The 18,950-nt window shown below is 41.0% G+C and overlaps 1 non-coding gene across 1 annotated transcript; it reads left to right on the plus strand.

Annotated features, from left to right (window-relative positions):
- The first annotated feature begins 818 nt into the window (after positions 1 to 818).
- LOC136858917 (5.8S ribosomal RNA) lies at positions 819 to 973 on the plus strand. Its single transcript, XR_010858697.2, has one exon. It is a non-coding gene; the product is annotated as a 5.8S ribosomal RNA (ribosomal RNA).
- The last annotated feature ends 17,977 nt before the right edge of the window (positions 974 to 18,950 follow it).

Below are 18,950 nucleotides of genomic sequence, written 5' to 3' on the forward strand. Positions count from 1 at the left end.
GTATGTAAGTATGGATGGATGGATGGATGGATGAATGGATGGATGGATGGATGGATGGATGGATGGATGGATGGATGGATGGATGGATGGATGGATGGATGGATGGATGGATGGATGGATGGATGGAATCCCTACCCACATATTCTTCCGAATTTTATCTGTAACGTGTTCCTACAAACTCTCAATAGGAGCATCTCTTCCATTAATTTTCCCTTTGTACACGCCGCCCGTCGCTTCTACCGATTGAATGATTTAGTGAGGTCTTCGGACCGGTGCGCGGGATCTGCTTCGCGCAGTTTCCGATGTGTCTGGAAAGATGACCAAACTTGATTATTTAAAGGAAGTAAAAGTCGTAACAAGGTTTCCGTAGGTGAACCTGCGGAAGGATCATTCCCGAAATTGTTTTATTAAAAAGCATTTCGAGAAGGAGGGGTCGGACGGCCCCGCGCGGTCCTCTCCACCGGCGAGGCTCCCTCGAGGAGCGATATTCCTGCCGAGTCCGCTTTTGCGAGCTCAGGCGAGCCCTGTGCGTACTCTGTAAGCGGTGGCTCCGTCCGTCGCCGACAGCGGGAGTGTCGCGGTCCGCGTGGCCGCGTCTCCCTCGATGCAAACGTTCGAAATTGGGTACCTACCTCCCTCGCTCAGTGGAGCGGAGATAACACGAGGGGACCCGTCGCGGCTTCGGCCCGGCGGGCAGATTTTAAATGAACGCAACGCCCATGCTCGAAACACTTCTTAGCTCTGTGACGAGAAACCCATATAAATGATTGCTTCTCCTCCACTCACCGTGGAGAGAACGATCGAAAAATGAAAGAAACAAACCTGAACGGTGGATCTCTTGGCTCGTGAGTCGATGAAGAACACAGCAAATTGCACGTCGACATGTGAACTGCAGGATACATGAACATCGACATTTCGAACGCACATTTCGGTCCATGGATTCCGTTCCCGGACCATGCCTGGCTGAGGGTCGGTTGCTAAAACTGAACGCGTTCGAAGGGTGGGAGTGTCGCGGTTTATGGGGCCACGGCTGCCGCCGCGTCTGCCGTGTCCCTACAAACTCTAAATAGGAGCATCTCTTCCATTATTTTTCAACAAAATAAACAATGGTATTCGTCATGTTTCTCGCTCTAACCCATATGATTATATATCCCCATTAGCCACTACACCATTCCTTTCACTTCTTTTTCTGGAATATGTTATTTATTTATTTCTTTATTGACATTTTTCGGATAATATCGCAGAATTCCCATAATGTTCCAGTAGTCTTACATACTGCCATAATCATCTGCTTCTATCCTTCACTCCAGTCGTTACTTTCTTTGAACAATTTCCAATCTTTGTTCTGAATCTCTGTATCCGGGTATTCTCCCATCATTTTTCTGTTGTTTTAGCCTTCATTAGGCGCGAATCGCCATTTTAATATTTTATCTGGTGTTGGTACCCTTACTCAATATTTTCCTCCCATCTCCCATTGTCCGACTCGTTGGCTGAACGGTCAGCGTACTGGCCTTCGGCTCAGAGGGTCCTGGGTTCGATTCCCGGCCGGGTCGGGGATTTTAACCTCAATTGGTTAATTCCAATGGCACGGAGGCTGGGTGTATGTGTTTCCTTCATCACCATTTCATCCTCATCACGACGCGCAGGTCGCCTACGGGAGTCAAATAGAAAGACCTGCACCTGGCGAGCCGAACCCGTCCTGGGATATCCCGGCACTAAAAGCCATACGACATTTCATTTCATCTCCCATTCTTAGCCTTTACTAGTACTTTATTAAATTTCCATTATTGGAGTGTGTAGTGTCCTTAATCAGGGAGAAATTCAAAGTTGAATGCTATGGCAGTGACATTGATTGTGCATTCAGATTAAGGAAAAATACGGGGAAAAACCGACCAAAATATGCATAGTGTCGAGCTTAAATATACCAACAACAAAAAACGAAAATTTCTAAAATATGAATGAAAAAAGAACTACATGAAGAAGAAATGCAAAATATGAAAACGCTGCGTTTGCATTTACTTAAAGCGCGTCAGCCAGAACTAAAAGCTTATATCCACGCAAACAGACTTGTGGTAACGAGTGACACGTGGAACGGGGATACGGACAGAGAGCACGGAACAGCTCAGACAGCAGCAGCAAGAACTGATCAGGGCGAAATCAGAGTCCACGACGACCCAGCGACGAACTCGAGACATCTCCAATACAGACAAGCAGCACAGAAAAAGACGCGGTTCCAAGGAGGGATGTCAGATCAGGAAGAAAAGAAGAGAAAACGTATGCCAGTGTTAATTTTAAAGGACATTTTGGCTGAAGAATGACAGAGTAGTACCAAGGAAACCAGAGGTGTGGAAGAAAGAATCATTAGTTCCCGAAGATGATCCATTATTCGATTAGAAATATGAAGAATTACGAGGAGTAGGGCTGTGAGTTAAAAAGATATACCCACACATTAATAACAAGACTGGATTGCGGAAGTAATAAGTGTAGAGTGTACATTGAGTAAACTGGGAAATGCTATTTCTTTTTTTGCTAATGGATTTACGTCGCCCCGACATAGATAGGTCTTATAGCGACGATGGGATAGGAAAGGCCTTGGAGTTGAAAGGAAGCGGCCATGGCCTTAATTAAGGTACATCGCCAGCATTTTTCTGGTGTGAAAATGGGAAACCACGGAAAACCATCTTCAGGGCTGCCGACAGTGGGATTCGAACCCACTATCTCCCGGATGCAAGCTCACAGCCGCGCGCCTCTAACTACACGGCCACCTCACCCGTTAAACTGGGAAATGACGAGGTCATGGATTTAATAGGGGATAATGAGATTACGGGCATGATCGAAACATGGATGCCTGGAGGATGTAAATTACAAATGCAGGGATATCAAATGAGGAGTGAAACGAAACAAAGAAAGTGTCTGAACGGGCGCTGTCCTGGAGGGATATCAGCGTTTATAAGGGATAAAGTATGTAACCAGGTAGAGCTATGGGAATCAGGAAATGATGAAATGATTTGGATAAAAAAATTGGTTAAAAAGCGGGATGAAAGAGAAATATTTATAGGTTTCTGCTACAACCAGCTATTGGAGGCCGCCTTTGAGCAAAAAATATTCTTTATAAATCTTGTTGGAGACATAAAACAGATCAAATTAAAGCAGGAATAATTATAATTAGAATGGGGGATTTTAATTCAAGGGTGGGTAAAAAATCCAATGTACGAAACATAAATAGGTGAAATTTTCATAGAAGCAAGGAGAAATTAAGAATAGTGTAATAAAAATGTTGAGAAAAATTGAGAAAAGGGTGCAATACAAGAATTATTAATTACGATCGGTGGGTGGGCGGGGGATTTAATAGGGGCTTAAAGAACATGTTGATTCAGGAAGGGATGAATTTAGATATTGTAACAGGGGGAAAAGTTTTGAAATTTTAGAGCTAGGTGTTGAGAACATGACAGAGAATAACAGCATAGATGAAGCAATAAGAATGGTTGAAAGATCATTAGCAATAGAGGGCAAAAATGTTTGGCAGAAACAAAAGGGGAAAATTAACTAAATTTATGGTACAATATAGAGTGTAAGGAAAGAAAACTGAAGAAGTAAAGGAACTTAACATCTACATAATTTTTTTTTTCTAGGGGCTTTACGTCGCACCGACACAGATAGGTGTTATGGCGACGATGGGATAGGAAAGGCCTAGGAGTTGGAAGGAAGCGGCCGTGGCCTTAATTAAGGTACAGCCCCAGCATTTGCCTGGTGTGAAAATGGGAAACCACGGAAAACCATATTCAGGTCTGCCGATAGTGGGATTCGAACCTACTATCTCCCGGATGCAAGCTCACAGCCGCGCGCCTCTACGCGCACGGCCAACTCGCCCGGTATCTACATAAATGAGGGACATCAAGACTTAATGATGTACGTAGGTCGAGTCAAAAGTCATGGCAACTTCTTTTTTTTTTTTTTTCTCGCGAACAGAAGATAACACAGAAAATCTAAGATATGCATTTGGAAACGTACGGTATGTGCTTGCGTATGATGCCTCTAGATGGTGTATGTAAACAACAGTGTGGCTCTAAGCATGCCCCCAAGTTCAGTGTGTAAGAGCGTCACAAAATGGAAGTCAACAAGCAGGAGCAACGATCGTATATTAAAATAGCAGTTCTCCGCCGAAGATGCACGTCAATGCCATGCAGAGCTGCGGGAAGCATTAGGTGTGCATGCTATGCTTTATAGAACAAAATCAGTCGCCCAATAAGTTTGTGGTAATCCTGGCATACGATGTTCAAGGTGTTCTTGTGTGTCATCCAGTGCGTGAGGGGCACACTGTCAATGCAGTTTATTACAATTACTTTTTGTTGTACCAATTGTGCCGTGCAGTGCGAACCAAACGTCCAGATCTTTTGGACAAAGCCATAATTCTACAGGATAACGTGACAGTTCACACAGAAGCCATAGTTCAGCGTAGCTTACAACGGTGGGCATGGGAGGTTCTTCCACACCCGCCTTATTCGCCTGACAACGGTTTGCTAACAAAGAGGACATCGTAACAGTATTTCGGAGAGAGGTTTCACACGTTAACGGTACACATGCAACGAATGGTATTCAGCGCCTGACCCAATGCGCAATTAGGAAAATATCGTAAGATCTGAACATAGTAAAAAGTTCAAATGAAGAATGACACACTGTATACATGAGTAGCCATGACACATAACAGTCCAGCCAACTTGAGCACAAGAAATACAGGTGTTTCAACTGTTACAAAAAACAAGAGAGCTCACTACGTTCAGCGCATCGGCACGACAGGCAAAGTCCAGAGTTCTATCCCATGTCTTTTAATCGAAGGCACAAATTTAAGGGAAAATGTGTGAGGGTGGGTAATGACACCAAAATAGAGAACAAATATTTAGTAGTTCATCGTGGATTAGGACCTCAGGTACATCTAGCACTTCAGAAAATGGCTCTATCGAGATTAGGTCTTGATAAGAAATACAGAAATGCGATGAACGAGCTTACCCAGAAAGTTGAAAGGTCTCTCGCCCTACCTGAATCATTGATGAGACTTCAGCAGGGATGAAGTGAAAAGTCGTCATGAAGAGGAAGTCGAAATAGATTCCAGTCTCGAACGGATCTTATGCACACTGACAGGGAGTGAAGTGATGTCTGAGAATTTATAGGCATAAAAGTGTGACGTAGACAGACTTAAAGGTATGGGTGAAAGGTGAAAAGGACTTGAAAGCTCAAGAATATAGTTGAAAAGACGCGTTTGGCGTATGTAGAAGTGTAGAGATCCGGGGAAGAAAGTAAGGTTAGAAACGTGTGCAAGAATATTGGTGGCTAAAGGTACGAGAATATTACAGGTGAAAAGGCTGCATAGCTCAGCAGTAGTTACGCCCTACACTACCTTCCTTTCCCTATATTCCCCTCCAAACCCGGGGCTTCGCGCGTATTTGTATCTTCACATAATAATTGCACTTCTAGCATGTGCTGTGTGGAAGGGCAGCAGAGTTATATTTTTCCCAAGGTCGTCATTCATCCTCTTGCAGGACACATTCGTCAGTCTGGCAGTCTCACTCAGCCAATATGTCATGTCTACTGCCGTGCCTTTCTTTCTTAGTGAAAATTCAAATAATACATGGTTTTTTACTTGTATAATCACACTGTATTTACAATTAATCGTGGTATACGTGTGATTGTTCAAGTGGTGAAAGTTTCACTGTTTAGTTTGTTTGTTTGTCACACCATTGTCCCGTTTCTCTACGGGGTGGGATTTGAGGTGAGATGAATCTGTCTTGGCGGGTTTTTATGACCGATAACGTCAACCTCATCGGAGGAGTTAATCAGAAGAAATAAATGACTTGATATATGATAGTAGGAAGGGAGACAGTGAAACTCGGTACTGGCACATAGATTATTCCTGTCAAATAGCACCAAGAGGTACGCTAAAGGCTTAATATCCCCATACGACGGACGAATCACCTTTGACAGTGTCATATGTCCTCACTCCTTATGAGCACTGCGGATAATTTGGGTATTTAATCCAGGCTTTTGGCACGCAATCTAGTGATTAGAAATTGCATACCACCACCTCCCCTACCATGCCGACCAAAATTCTGACGTTGACATTTTTTTGACCAACGGGACTCGAACCGGATAAATAAGGTGTCAGATCGTTTACACGCCAGCATCTTAACGATCATGGCTACCAGGCGGGCATTGTATGGTTTTCAATCAAAATGTCAAAAAATTACTTAATACCGCAGTTAAGTTGGAAAACCACCTTTTACTATCTGTCGAGATTCACTTGGGGAGAATAAAAAACGTACCAATTTGAAGCTTTTGTTCTGTTTCTAATTCCCAATCACCGCTACTGTCTGGGCTATGAGTTTCTTGTATGATGGCCAAGTCGACAATATTCCCTCGAATAACTTTTAACAAATACTCAGATTTGGATAGACTAACACCTTCGATGCTTATTTGAAGAATTTTTGTGTTATTCCTAACGGTCCTTGCTACTGGGCTCTGAACAATGCCGTCAGGGACAGAATTCTGCACATCAGGAGTTCAGCAGGAAATCTGTAATGGGCAGCCTGACTGCCTAATGATGACGTTCAATCCGGAACTAGGAAATCTAATCGAAGTTGGTACGCCGGGGAACCACGTGCACTAATAAGTTTACCCCCCTCCGCGTTACAGTTCATGCTGTTTAGCGGAAAGTACTTCCTCGGAAGGTTCTCTAGCCAGTGGCGAAATCTATCGAACGTCAGCCCCTCTTCCGGCAGTTCCTCGTCGCCCCAATATCTCACTGAGGCCTCCCGGCGGTGTGAGAAAAAAAAACAAGAATATGAATCCATAGGTTTCGAATTCGAGAGGACTCTGGAGGCTTTTTCTTTTGGGAAATCTCTGGAGCTTCCCTATTTAAGGCAGGCCGGACAGGCTTCAATGGTTCAATGTGTGTCAGACCCTGTGTGAGTGAGTGCTGTTGAGAAGTGATGATGTGGAACACAAAGTCAGTCAGTGGTCAGTAGACAGTTTATTATTACAAGTATACGGATACGTTTAGTCAGTGGTTCGGTTGATTTCAGTCAGAGAGTTAGTACTGTTTGCAATCACTGGGTGGAAGGTACTCCCGTGGAGTTCACAGTCGGTCAGACAGCGATTCGGTGCAGTTGAGAATTTTAGTGGAACTAGGCCGTCATGCCCGTGAAGTGACTTTTAACTCCGTCGTGTCTGTCGCCGAGGAGGGGTCTCTCGTATTTGGCTTCTGTGAGTCAATATCGTGTCTCGGAAGTAGCGTGAGAGCGTTAAACCTGAAATAAGATATCGTGAGTGTACGGGCAGTGTACGACATACAGACTTTTTGAGACCGTGTAGTGCATGAGCTGTGAACTGAGGGGTTGTAACAGCGTACAAAAAGACAAACTGTGGAAGTTACGCAGACAATTAGTGATAGTTGTGGATTATTGTACAGTGTGATTGTTTAGGTTGGAAGTGAAAGAGTGAACGACTAGTGTGACTTTAATAGTGAGAATAGAGGGAGAGCGCGACCTGGTACAATACTGAGTCTACTTCAAGTTTTAGTCCTGGTGTGCCTATGTAGTTGTGTAAACAATTAATGTTAGTTAATAAATCCTACAGAAAACGCTACCAGTTGTGTGTTTATTTACCTGCCCTAACTGTCATGTTACTGTATGTTTCACCTATTCTGCACTATATAATATTCTTATTTAAAACCTACTCCTTTGATGTTTTAGGGAAGATTGCGGCAAGGAATACTGTGGAGCAGTTCCAAAGGGCATGGCTGAAACAATAACGTTTATAACAAATGTGATTCTAACTACGAGATTATCATCGATATACAACAATATGGCATTAAATTAACATACAACTGGTATAAATGTAGTTATGAATTGGATGTGAATATAACTTCCTGATGATTATCTTTAATATGTATCATGCCGAATGACGATATTAAATTACCATGAAACCGAAAATAAGTGTCGAAAGTTAATCCTTTCCAAGTAAAAATTGCATTATTTCATTGCTAATAACTATGTATCAAGAAATGTTTAATAAAACACCTGTGTCCAGTCCGTTTGGCCGTTCCATTAGACCGATTTGATCCACTCCTCTTTGATTTCTCCGGAATTACCTCCCGGTGAATCATCAAACACTGATAGATCTATAAGTTTAGTCAACTTTCACTAATCCTGTACTTAGCGAGTTGCTAAGTGATTAACGGTTTCATTAATATTCTGATATACGGTGTGTGATTTCCTTCCTTAGTAATGTAACTGCATGCAGCCATGTTTGATTACTACCTGTCATGCCAGTGATGCTCTGATCACGGAAGAATACTGTTCTCTGCTAGACATTCTTTGACTTTCTGACCTTCTCCAGCTTCTAAATATACTCAACAGATGGCAGAACATTCCCAAAAATTTACGTACTGCTAACAGATAACAGTCGACGTACGCACAGACAGGAAGGTATGAAGTTGACTAGCCTTCCGTGTGACCATTAAAAAAAAGCGCAGAGACAAAGTCTTGAAAAAGTGGATATCTACTTATCTACTTACCCGAACCAGTATACAGTCGTAGCCAATTGTACGTTTCTTTTCCTCAGGCTAGATCGTTTGTGATTACTGAGTTCCAGATACGCCCGAATGGTCGAAGCATACTGAACATAGTATAGGAGGAAGTATTACAAACTGCATTACGAATGAATCAATTGCCATGTTTCGATATTAAATATTCATAACACTATTACAAAGTGCAGGCAAGACAATGTGATAACGACAGGCATATCAAGACGAGTTTTCTGACCTATTTTTAAAGAATGCTGCGGCTCAACACGGGTCCACTTGTAATACATTAATTACCATGGTACCACGACGTCAAATTCAAATTTTAACTTTCGAGTTTCAGGTTAATTTTGCTTCTTCTCTTATAATTCCGTAGATTCTGAGGATCATGAAATCCGAGGACGCCGCTGGTAGGTTGTCTCCATCTCTTGCTGCCCCCGGTCAGACATCATGTATCAAAGATGTTCAACCCAGTTGAAGTTCGACTATGTTGAAAAGGATCTAAGAGTTTCGCAATGTGAGCAGAAAACGTTTTAAATTTTGTTTCTTATGATTCATGAGGGCCACCTTCTTTGCTTTGTTTTCCCCCTTGTTTAATTCTATTAAACTTTTGCATTTCCTTGTATCTCTGTTTTGATGTTATTTTACATGATATCTTCCTACCTTGATGACTTTGGTTTTGAGAGGCACTAGTCTAGCTCCCTGCCGTTCTCTGTCAGTTTCTGTCGGGTCCGATATTCAGCAGATCGTATTTGGGCCTTTTGCGGTTCCAAGGCATCGATCATACCAAATAAGCCACAAAAAGAAAAAAAGGACGTTGTGCAGTGGCATGGAAGGATTCAGTTAAGTGAAAATTTTTGAAGCTGTTTGTCTAGGCTAATGAATTGGTCTTAGTGGCAGATTGTGCAGAATGCCTTCAGGCTAACATCTTCGAACTTGAAAATAGGTGAAATGAGTATGATATGAACATTAACATTTCCAAGACTAACGTTATAAGCCGGGCTGAGTGGCTCAGACGGTTGAGGCGCTGGCCTTCTGTCCCCAACTTGGCAGGTTCGATCCTGGGTCAGTCCGGTGGTATTTGAAGGTGCTATTGTCGGGAAATATACTGGCATATATAAGAGCTCATGCGGAACTAAATTGTGGCTTCTCGGCGTCTCCAAAAATCGTAAAAGCAATTAGAGGGACATAAAGCCAATATCACTATTACTAAAATTATGTCAGTAAGCGAGAAATTCAAGGGAATGTCAGATTAGGGATACAAAGCTGGAACAGGTAGATAATTTCAAGTACTTAGGATGTGTACTCTCACATGATGGGGGTATAGTAATTGATATTGAATAAATGTGCAACAAAGCTGAAGCAGTGAGCTCGCAGTTGCGGTCAACAGTATTCTGTAAGAAGGATGTCAGCTCCCGGACGAAAATATCTTTACATCGATCGGTTTTCAGACCAATTTTACGGGAGTGAAGCTAGGTAGAATCAGGACACATAATTCATAAGTTAGAATTAAGAGTATTGATAGTAGCGAGAATGATTTTTGGCACATACAGGTGGGAACAATGTCAAATGTGTACTCAGTATGAGGAAATAAAGGATAAGTTAGGAATGAACTCGCTGGATGAAGTTGTACGTATAAATCGTCTTCTGTGATGGGGTCATGTAAAGCGAATGGAGATTACCTAGAGATTAATGGACTCCGTTATAGAAGATAAGAGAAGTAAAGGGAGACAAATAGGACCGTGTTTTATACCGGGCGAGTTGGCCGTGCAGTTAGGAGAGCGCAGCTGTGAGCTTGCGTCTGCGAGATAGTGGGATCGAACCTCACTGTCGGCAGCCCTGAAGATAGTTTTCCGTGATTTCCCATTTTCACACCAGGCAACTGCTGGGGCCGTACTTTATTAAGGCCACGGTCGCTTCCTTCTCATTTCTAGACCTTTCCTATCCCATCCTCGCCATAAGACATATCTGTGTCAGTGCGATGTGAATCAAACAGCGACAGTATTTATACAGTCTCTAAGGATTTAAAGAAAGAAGTATAGAACGTCATGAGGTCATAGAAGCAGATACAGGTAGATAATTTCGGCAGTGGTTGGTAAGTTCATGCAGGATTTCTGACTGAACGCTGAAAGTCATAATAGTCTATAATGAAAATACAGGTACGTTACTGAACCCTTGAACTTCCGTTCCATCGTTGGTCGTCTGCCACAGCTGCTTAAATAGAGCAATATCGAACTTGTAGATCTTGGGGTCGTAGCGCGTTTATTTCTGTCGCTACACTGACCAAACGATGGCGTTCAAAAGAGAGTCTAACTACATTAAAAGATGAGCAAAAATGTGCTTACTAAAGTTTTATTAAATTAAATCACGACAAAAATATTTATTAAAATCAGAAAAAATCACTTCATAATTTAGAATATTTTAACGCAGTCACAATACATAACAAGAGTGTTACCTCATTATTATTGTTTAACACTGTGTTTCAAAGAATTAAAATGTACCGTAAAATTCGTGGACAGCAAAAACTAGAAAACGAGAATAAAACCTGAAATTCGAACACCATTAATCTAAACGATAACTGAGAGTTAATCCACACGATGCGTGGAAAATCTGACCTTCAACAAGTAGAATTCCAGATTTGCACTTAATTAAGGTTGTCCACCTGTCTGATATCCTATCGGATATTGGAACATCCCCCGAATGGACCCTTTATCGAACCAAATCGACTACCATTTGCTTTGGATAGGTTGCAAAATATTACTAGAAACATGGTGTTCATTACAAGTTAACGGCAATGGTCACAATCAAAAATAAAATTCCACCATTTATTGCCACCCTTAAGTTGCAGATTAATCCCGATGCTGAAACATGCATCACCCAAGCAGATGGTCAGAAGGAACCAACAACAACTTGATGCGAGGGGATCTTGCGTTACGTCGTCCTGAAGGAACAAACTGCGAAATGTAGGAAGACACAAATTCATTATGCATTTCTCGTCGCAAAATAATAATGTCGTTAAGTTTGTTGAATTACGAGTCCACGCTACAAAACAAATGAAAGAAATCTTTCCAATTTTCTATAACTACGATTACCATTACAAATCTGTCTACCTACACTTTTTCCATTAAACCAAAGTACAAGTAATCTGTAGACTAACGTCTCGCCTAATATAAAGTGAAATAACGAAAATTGAAAATAAAATATATTAACAGCTAACGAATTGAAACCGCATTGGTAGCGAAAATCCAATATAAATCAACTAAGTGTCAACACACGTCACTATCAATAGATACAGGATATCTGAATAATAAATTTAAAAGTAAAGAAAGAAAGTGGGCCGATGACCTTCGATGTTAGGCCCCTTAAAACAATAAGCATCAAGCAAACAACAACAAGAAAGAAAGTGAAAAAACGAAAGTTCATCGAACTTGAACCAGCGCGGCTAAGCAGTAATGATCAATCTCCATTGGCTAGGTTTCCATGTGGGACAACCATCATATGCATGCCACTTCTGATGCAAGGTTATTATGGGAGCACCTTCCAGCTAGTAAGAATCATGCCGAAACATGACGTGAATAATACCTGCTTAACATCCTTCACATCCGTATCTACTACTGCAGACACTAACATCGTTCAATTCGATCCGAAAAATTGACAACCTATGACTTGACTATAAACAGACATCGCCCTAATCCTGTCGTAGAGCCTAATTAGTGTCTACACATCCTTCAATTTATTTAATACACGCTGCATCCTAAATCTATCGTTGAGCCAACGTTGGGATATCTACACAACATTTATACTGTCAGGCGAAATTGAAACTTCAAGCACAATCCCGCATGTTTAAATTATATCCTCGTTAAACCTCTAACACAATGAAATGAAATTCGCCACGGAGTGAACTCGAACCTGGAAATATAACTAAGTCCATTTCTAACAATGAAACGTGAAATCGAAATTAAACATGTCCGACTCCTTTCGTCCATTCCTCAATACAGTTCAATACATGCAATGAAGTTCGGTAAATGAAAATAAATTTCATTCTCGTCTAACATTATGTAACATCGCTGAAAACAGTAATCACCACCATCACAAAATCATAGCATAACTGAAGTGTCAGGCACCAAATGGCCTTTCGTCTCACAGTTCTAAATATGTATTGCCGTGAACGATCCAGTGAATCAACTTTCCATCAATATACTCAAGCCAGACTATCATTCTAATAACATTCAGTGTTCTCACCCGCAATGTTTCCAGTCAACAATAATTTCGTCTCGTAAAATACAGAATAAAATCCAGTTTATAATAATCAAATATTACCTTGACCATGTGTCAGAATGAGTTTTGTCCGTGAGGTCGTCTATCACAAAAATGCACTATGCTGGCTACACAGAATCGACACTTAGACTTAATTGCCAAAACCTACAGTCTCACATAAAATTAGTGACCATGGGAGAACATCAACTTGTAATTAAAATAGGCGTTACAATACGCTCACTTGGGTTCTGACCATTAGTAAATTAGACAACTGTTCTGGATTGCTTACAGGACATCGTTATCTTACACAGCCTGTCTCAGAAAAATTTCATCTTGACATAGAGCCTGTCAGAAAATTCCTCTCCATCGACAAACAGAACCTCCTATCCTAGGCTTCTTGTTCATTATACATCACTCATAAAATACTAGCTTGCTCTGCCTTTAGCATCTTTCTAACGATTCTCATATTTCATTTCCATTACAATCAAATTTGTTTCTGTTCGAAACTTTCGAATATATGTAATCCCCTGATCAACACCTTAATAAGAATCTCACAATTAACCTCTTAAAGTTTTCCTGAATTCAGGAACAAGATAACATACCGTTATTCCCTGTATCACAAATACACGATGCCACAAAATTTAAGATTCCAAAAATAACTTCTAACTTTATCAGACTTCACTGGATTTCAATATAAATTGCAAATCTCACTTGACATTACTGTTGAATACATAATCTATCATCTCAGATATATCCTGACGTGAATATTAATTTTCTTATTATTATTATTAATATTTTTATTAATTTGATATTTGATTTTATCACGCTCACCACTACTATTTTATCTTTATTATTATTTAACTTTTATCAGCCTGAATATATTTCATTGATTTTAGTACAATATTTAAAACTTCGCATATTACATATTCTAAAGAAATTTTAAACGCATTGTAGAGTTTCGCGCACTGACATGAATAATAGACACTTCGCCCAACTGATTTTAACAGGGGACCTAGTGCCAGCGGGCAGGTTACGTCAGAATATGAAGAGATAAGAAACAGAGTCATACTCTCAGCATGTTACTCAGCGCTGCCGGTCGAATGCACCCCTTGCATTAGAAAACATCGTTTTCGACAGCATAGTTCTAGGCTGGTGTATGCTACAGCCGCACTAGATTTGCTGTCTGCATATCGGCAGTAGCTAGTGTGATCAGCAGCGGTGAATACATAGACATTATTTAAATCTGGACAAGCTGGTCGGAATGCAACAGAAGCTCCAAACATACGTATGCCTTCTACATACGTACTTCACCGAACAGTATTAGTTTTTGTTTCATACATGCAACTCTTCCATCGAGTGGAATGTCTACACGTGTATAAATAAATTTATTAGATTTCCTTTTCTACACCTTTGGCGTGTGTACAAACAGTAGCGGCGATTAGGCGGTGCGGCGAGGAGGGACAGTCGCTTCCCCCCCCCCCCCTCCACTTTGTGGAGTACACATAACATTTTCATTCCACTTTAGCCAGGTGGAACTAGGAATTACTTTAAAAAGCTGTTTGAACAAACCTTGTTATCTTATCTGCCAATTCCTTCGTTTATTTTCTTTAATTATTAACATAATTATTGACGGAAATACGCACAAAATGCTGTTCGTCGCCGCTAACCAATTTTGATAGCACTACGGCAAGTAATGGAGACTTTGCCTGTGCTGTGAGGAAGGGTAGTAGGGGTATATATTGTTTGCCGAGGTCGTGGCCACTGAGTTATAATTCACCCACTTGTCGCGCGCATTCATCAGTCTGGCAGTCACTTTAGTGTCTGTTAGTTTCTTAGTGAGTATTCAAATACTAAATTATTTTTAATTGCATAATCATGCCGTACTTCTAAGTAATTATACCGGCGAGGTGGCGGTGGGGTTACGGACGTGCAGTTCTGAGTTTGCACTCGGGAGATAGTAGTTTCGAATCCCACTGTCAGCAGCCCTGAAGATGGTTGTCCGTGGTTTCCCATTTTCACACCAGTGCTGGGGATGTACCTTATTTAAGGCCACGGTCGCTTCCTTTCCACGCGTAGCCCTTTCCTGTCTCATCATCGCCATAAATCCTATCTATGTCGGTGCGACGTAAAGCCAATTGTAAAGAAAACAGGAACTAATACCAACGTTCCTAAGTTATTTCTTTGTGTTATGTTATTTATTAAGTAAAGACCTGGTGAAAATTTTATTATACAGCATTGAATCAAAATCTCAAAAAAAATATTACTAAGAATAGGCCTAATCCACGGGGTTGATTAATTGCATTTACTTATAAAAAAGCATAATACAAACGAAATAATTTAGTCCGGTGAATGTAAAGTTGGTATTCTCTCGCGTTGAAATTACAATTACAAATAAATATATCTGTTTTTACAATTGACTTTATGTCGCACCGACACAGATAGAACTTATGGGAAGGAAGCAACCATGACCTTAACTAAGGTACAGCCTCAGCGTTTGCCTGGAATGAAAATGGGATACCACGGAAAACCATCTTCAGTGGTATCGACAATGGGATTCGAAACCACTATCTCCCGAGTGCAAGCTCACAACTGCGCGCCCGTAACCCCACGGCCAGATCGCCCTGTACAATTACATAGATGTACGGCATGATTATACAATTAATAATCATTTAGTATTTGAATACACACTAAGAAACTAACAGACAATAAAGAGACTGCCAGACTGACGAATGCGCGCGGCAAGCGGGTGAATTATAACTCCGTGGCCACGACCTCGGCAAAAATTTGTACCCCTACTACCCTTCCTCACAGCACATGCAACGTCTCCACTACTTGCCGTAGCGCTATACAATAAAGGAAAGATTTAGCATATAAGACAACAAGGCTTGTACAAATAGCTTTTTTTGAAATAATTCCTAGTTCCAGCTGGTTAAAATGGAATAAATGTTATATTTACAAAGTACGGGTGGGAGCGACTGTCCCTCCTCACCCCACCCCCTAACCGCCGCTACTCTTTGTAGACACGCCAAAGATGCAGTAAATGAAATCTAATAACTCATTAATTCAGACACATGTAGACATTCAACTCGATAAAAGAGATGATTGCATGGAACAAAAACGAATGCTGTTCGGCAAAATATGTGTGTAGAAGGCGTACGTCTGTTTGGAGCTTCTGTTGCATTCCGACCAGCTTGTCCAGATTAAAATAATGTCTATGTATTCACCGCTGCTGATCACACTAGCCATTGCCGATATGCAGACCGCAAATATAGTGCGGCTGTACAATACACCAGCTTAGAACTATGCGGTCGAAAACGATGTTTACGAATGCAAGGGATGCATTCGACCGGCAGCGCTGAGTAACATGCTGCGAGTGTGACTCTGTTTCTTATCTCTTCATATTCTGACGTAACCTGCCCGCTGGCAGTAGTTCCACTGTTAAAATCAGTTGGTAGACACCTCACACATCACTTATGCATGCAGGACATTTATAAGTGGAAAGTACGGCGTCCGTGAGCCACCTGGTATATATAGATATAGATATAGATATAGATATAGATATAGATATAGATATAGATATAGAGTATAACTGCCTATTCCTCTCGCAGCATTTTTCAATTACCTCGCGCATACTGAAAATCTGATCCTGAGAGCTCCTTTGTGGTATGGAATCACACTGGTCTTCATCCAACTTATTCTCAATCACTGGTCGCACCCTCCCTTCCAAGATGCCAGTGAACACCTTGCCTGGTATATTGATCAATGTGTTACCTCGATAGTTGTTGCAATTCTTCCTGTTCTCTTGCTTATGGATAGGTGCAAATATTGCATTTGTTCTATTTGAAAGGTATATTACTAACACTCCATGCTCATCTTATTACTGTACGAAGCCATTTCAACCCTGACTTCCCCATTTCAGCTCTAACCTTTTTCCTGCTGCTTTATGACAATGGAGTTTATTTGCCATCCTTTCCACTTCCTCAAGCGTAATTTCACGAACGTCATTTTATGCTACCTGTGGGCTCGGCTGTTCACAACATCACCAGGAATATTTCCTTTTCACATAGAGAAGATTTTCAAATTACTCCTTCCACCTGGGATCTATTACGAGTTCACCTGATTTACATATAACAATACTCCTTTCCTTATTCCCCCGCCCTTTTAAGATTCTTTATTACTGTACAAAGCGTTTTCCCGTCTGCTTGACCTAGCCATTCCAGGTTATAACCGAAATCTTCCCACGACTTCGTCATGAATTCAAAAATTATATATTTTACTCTCTTTATTTCGTACACTGTCTACATCTGTTCTTGCTTGGAGTAATTATAATACGCCGACCTTTCCAGTTTTCAAGCTTCCCTCACTTCATCATTCAACCAGGACGTTCACTTTTTCCCCACCTTTATACGCCTTTTTCCCTAGGTGCTTGCTTGGTGTTTCTATTATATCATCCCCATATTCACCCGTAATCTTTCAAAATCTTAAACCTGCTTACCGTGTATTTTTTGAAAATTTTCACTAACCATATACATGAAATTCAGTCCACTTTCCTCATCCGGAAGATGTTCTTCGCTTATTCGTCCGCAGTCTGAATTAACTTCCTCTATCCTATGCGTAAAGATACTTAGTTCACAACAGATCAAATAGTGGTCCATATCACCGAAAAATTCCCGAGAAATCTGAATATTCCAAACAGATTTCCTGAATTCAGAGTCGGTTAAGACATAGTCTAATATGGATCTGGTGTCCCTTTTTTTCCATGGTTAGTGGTTAATAGCCATATCCTTTGTAATTGTTAATTCTCTACTAGCTCAGAAGTCCAGTAAATCCTTCTCATTCCTGTTAGCTTCCATATCTTCCCCATATTTACCAATCACATATTCGTACCTTTTAGTTATATTTCTAACTGTCGCAATGAAATCGGCCATTCGCACTATCCTATCCTAGCAGTCGACCCTGACTACGAAGGCACCCAGTGCTTCATAAAACTTAACAACTTCATCCTCAATAACTATCAGTCTGTCACTACTGATCTGCATTTAGGGCAGTCGCCCAGGTGGCAGATTCCCTATCTGTTGTTTTCCTAACATGTTCTTAAATGATTTCAAAGAAAATATATTGAACATCTCCCTTGGTAAGTTATGTAAATCCCTAACTCCGCTTCCTATAAACAAATATTTGCCCCAGTTTGTCCTATTGAATTCCAAATTTATCTTCATAATGTGATCTTTCCCACTTTTAATGACACCACACAAATGTATTCGTCTACTAACTTCATTCCACGCCATCTCACAACTGACTGCTCGGAACATACCAATTAGTCGAGAAGCTAGTCTCTTCTCTCCCAGTTCTTCCTAACCCAAACATTGCAACATTTTTGTAACGCTACTCTTTTGTCAGAAATCACCCAGAGCAAGTATAATTGCTTTTCCTTGGATTGTTTTCCTATTCTTGAATCAAGTAATACTGATGACGGTCCCATACTCTAGAACAATGCTCCATTTGGGTTCTTACCAGAGACTTATATGCCCTGTCCTTTCCATCCTTACTACAACCTCTTAAACACCTTCACAACCATGTGCAGAGATCTTTACCCGTTATTTACAATCCCATTTATGTGATTACCCTAATGAAGATATTTAATTATACCAACACCTAAGTACTTACAGTGATCCCCATTAGGAACTTTCACCAACCTCAATAGCTGCTTAAGTGCATCCGGTATCCAGTATTCGGGAGATAGTGGGTTCGAACCCCACTGTCGGCAGCCCTGAAGATGGTTCACCGTGGTTTCCCATTTTCACACCTTACAAACACTGGGACTGTACTTAATTAAGACCACGGCGCGACGTAAAGCAGCTAATTCAAAAAAAAACTTTCACCCCATCAATGCAGTACGCTGCAGCTTCGCACTTCCTAATTCCTCAAACTGTCAAATCTACTCTGCCGTTATCTTTTTAACACCTGTCAAGTACATTTTATAATCTCCAATCTCTTCCTCGTTATCTGCCTTTACCTTAATATCATTATCTCTTGTCAGGTCCAGATATATCATCTTTGCTGACTCAGCCAGTTCTACTTCCTTTCTTCCATATTCCCCATTAATATTGATAGCTCC

This window comes from Anabrus simplex, chromosome 1 (assembly GCF_040414725.1).
Source record: "Anabrus simplex isolate iqAnaSimp1 chromosome 1, ASM4041472v1, whole genome shotgun sequence".
NCBI lineage: Eukaryota > Metazoa > Arthropoda > Insecta > Orthoptera > Tettigoniidae > Anabrus > Anabrus simplex.